We start from the raw sequence: 4,328 nt of genomic DNA, 5'->3' as shown, positions 1-4,328 counted from the left end.
CATTTCCGTTTTTATTTTTATTTAATAAAGACATTGGACTTTGTGTCCCATGAGTATATTTCACCAAATTTAACGATCGTGAGGTCTATGGGAAACACAATAAACTTTTATTTTCCTATACAAACTGGTTATACATGTCAAACAGTAACTAAACTCCTAAAAACCTTTGACACATTTAATTCTGGGGCCGAACGGAGTTCGCGTGGTCAGCTAGTGGAAAATATAAATAATAAACTAAAAAGGTCAGCAGCGGCAACATACTCAGCCCTATATCACGTTAGATTAAAAAATATTTGGCGAAAAGAATGTTAAGTATGACATTCACTATAACGTTGACAGTTGACAAGATTTCTGGCTACCACATTAAAAATAATAATCGTAAAGACACGATGTATTATATTATCTGTCTGTTGACTTTTCTACGACTACAGCAGCACAACAGATGAACGGATTTAAAGAAAAAGTGACGTCAAAATAAATGTAATCAAGACGAAAATAGGCTATCTTTTATCTCGTAAAAAGCAGTCAAAGTAGCCGGTAAAAACTAGTTGGTTTATTATTGTTATACCTGTGTTTTTAGTCACCACAAATACGCAGACCAATTGGCAATTAAAATTGTTAGTGTGAGCATAACTTGCATCGCTGTACTAAATACTGTTATCGTAAGTGCCCATTATTTTCTATACACTCGTCGTTATCATGTTTGTGTAATTCGGTTCTAGATCACTTTGGTGCATATGAGTGAAGGCAAGGTCAATATTGACAGTCCATTTATTAGTACTAATAGCTGCCCTAAGGCGCTACCACTCCACTATTACCATTGTGTGCAGTAATGCGATTATGTTCCATTAATTGTCGTTGATCCGTATCTATGGTACATTCAGTTTCGCCGCCTCATTGTCTATGACGCGTTACGTAGGCACGCTGACTTTGACATTTGTAATTAGTAGGGGCATATTGAATGTTATTGTTTGGTATTGTCCATTGATTTAGTTGGAGGCCTTGACCTGCCGTTCAAGATACAATTAAACCGCCCACGCTTCTCTGTCATAACTGCGGTGGGACATTTCACACGTGGGAGGTCTCGTAGGTCTAATTAAGTACCAGATATTTTATATAAATCAATTTTCTCGACGGTAAGTGATAATTATATAGTCAGGAGAATAGGTTCTGACATGAGATAATGGCAGCCCTGCCCCATGTCATATTCTCGAGTGTTATTAAGAGAATTTCAACGAAGCATGCCTTGTAAACATTTATTGGGCTTTTTATGTTTATAAAAATATTATATCCTATGTGTTATTCTGATGTATAAGCTACATTATTGTAAAAATTCATCAAAATCCATCCATCTATTCCTTCATATTCACAAACTTTTGCGTTTATAATATAAATCTAGATCTTTAAACTTTAACTACGTTTTAAACATAAAGTACTGGTTGTATAAACGCTATACATATCTGTTAATTAATTTCTTCGTAATTTAAGAGCCGCGATCTTGTCTGTAGAGCTTTTGCCATTTTTCACGATTAATTTATTCATTCAAAATGTGGTAACAGTGCAAACAATTTAGAGATGTTGTACGAAAAATACAATCCTTAATTTACATGCTAAATACCTGATGAGAAAAAAATAAACTCAAATATACAAGTAAATTTATATTGGCTTATAATAACAGTTATGACATCGTTCTGTTAGTGATATAAACTAAAGCAAACTACACATATACAAATTTCTGTAAAAGTTATTAATTTATTTGACAACCCTAGTGTAAACTTTACAAAGATAGAAATTAAAAAAAAAACTAGATCTTTAAAATTTAAAATTACATTCTAAATATAAACTGGTGATATAAAATCGAACTCAAATATACTCTTATATTCATATAGGCTCATAATGACAGTTATGACATGTCATTTTGAAATGTTAACGGCGAGGTGTCACTTCCCGGAAGCAACACTTCAAGTGCGGACAAGTTCCACGGGCATTATTTAAAAGTGTTCACTTGTTTACATTTAGCTCGGCCTTTGGGTGACATTAACTGGGGTCAGGGGGGCAGTGTCGCCGCCGTCGACCATCGTTAATGCCGTGGTCAAATTCTGGTGCATTCACCTGTCGCCATGCGACCACTTATTGGGACCGGTAGTTTATTTACAACCAACATAAAAAAATGAAGTTTCGACTTTATCTGTATTTTATTAATATGATTTAAAACTAAACTATATCAGGCAATTTTTCTGAATATATTAAAAAAAATTTTAATGTACATAAATTTTTTAACAATAATTCGTTACATTACTATATTTTTTTAAATATATTAAGTTGGTCTTTAATATATTATCTCGGTCTATACATTTTATAGTTTTGAACAATTGTCTCTCATTCGAGCTAGCAGGCAATTTTTCTTAGTTTCCAACCTATATACATATTTGTAAATAATATTACTATATACTTTATGAAGTTCCAATATATAATCCTTTTACACGTCCCATTTAACACTAGCCGGCTGCGGCTTAATACAAAAGAATACCAACCCGCTTCTCACACTTTACCAAAACTTCACTCGAGTTATTTTAGTTCGGGGAAGTGTTCCAAGAAACTAAGAGAAAAAAGTCTTTGGTACGTTATGGTGTCTATTTACTTATTCCATTGTTTGGTGTGGTGGTTCAAACTGATGTCAAGAGGAACTGCGCTCAGATGCTGTGGACTGACGGCTTCCTCCATACTTAATTAAAAATAGAACATATTGCCTCTAATAGAAACTTAACCAACCAAAACAACTTTATAAATTGTTATTTTGTAAGATTTATGCAATTCTAGAATTACAATTAGGTAAGGTAGGTAACATTATTTAAGATATAACAAAATAATATTTATAACAGTACATATACATATGCTCTGAATTAAAGAGTTCAGAATGGTACTAGCTGGCATGTGATTTGCCTTGATTTTTCCTTTGCTTTAAGTGGCACTTGGTAAAATTTTGTGGGCTTCTCGCTTATTTAGAAGATTGATTTAACACATATTCTCTGAATTAAACAGCTCAGACCGTTACATATGATTTACTTTGTTTAATTCAGTAACTATTTGTAAAATTTTACAAGTCTCCCCGCTTATTTATTAATTAGTTAACTGAATATATATTTATTTAATAACAATTTAGGTGCTAGAGATAAATACTTATTCAAAAATAAAATGCAATTATTATTCTCATATAACTTCAAAACAGGAATATTCGTAATATAAAAATTCAAAAATGGAATACCATATAAAATCTCAATATGAATATTCAAAAATGGAACATAAAATAAAAAATATAAGTTGCAGGCGAGCTAGTGATGTGGTGTATCGCAATATTTGTTGGTAAACCGCGCGTAGGTTTCCCGCGGTCACTGTCTTGTTGCACAACATCCCGCGCGTTGTTTACACAGGTAATTAAATTGCCGGCCCAACCCGCCCACTGTGCCGCGGATGGTTCAATTATCTGCTTCTAAGTCTACTTCGCACTGCTTCGTCGAGTGAGTGGCGAGTAATTTACTAATGTAGTGCCTTAGAGCGAGAAAAATTAAATGTAACATTATATATAAAAAATAAAGGTACTTTTCTGTAAATGTGTTAGAAAATTGTGGCCAATTTTTATATTTTCTTTTAAACTAGTGGGTTATAGAAATATTATAGAACATTAACTATTAAGGACCTAAAATGTTATGTAAATATTTTTTTTTTAACACTGTTATGGTGGCAATTAGCATACGGCCCATCTGATAGTAAATGGTTACCATAGCCAATGGGCGCCTAAGACACCAAGGATGTTACGTGCGCGTCCACCTCCACACATGTAATATAATCATGTCTTATAAAGAAAAAAAAGAATGTTATTGTATGGTTATTAAATATAACCGTAATAAACTAATTAATATTGCTCTTTAGATATAAACTAGGCTTGACATTTTTAAACCAGTATGAACTAGTCTTAATCCACCTGAGAGGTGCACGGTTGCACAATCGCGTTATCATCACATATGATAAGAGGCAGTAGAGTGTCTTGGCATGTTGCGAAATCGACCGCCTTATGTGGAGCAGCAATTTATCTCTGACAGACAATTACTATTTGGCTACTATGATCTTTTATCTACATTGTATCGTTATATGTTTTCCTAAGTATTTTTAGGACTAGATGCTATAATGTATTATCATAATAATTTATAAATACATAGTATACTAATGTTAAAGGGAGTCTAATATTACTAAAACAAACTAAATAATTAGCAAGCAAATAATAATAATAAATAAATAAATATTCATGTGGACGGTGATGATGAAGTAAC

The sequence above is a fragment of the Achroia grisella genome, unplaced genomic scaffold (assembly GCF_030625045.1).
Source record: "Achroia grisella isolate CSIRO2021 unplaced genomic scaffold, CSIRO_AGI_Agris_v1 utg592, whole genome shotgun sequence".
Taxonomy (NCBI): domain Eukaryota; kingdom Metazoa; phylum Arthropoda; class Insecta; order Lepidoptera; family Pyralidae; genus Achroia; species Achroia grisella.
Note: the sequence above shows the minus strand (reverse complement) of the source record.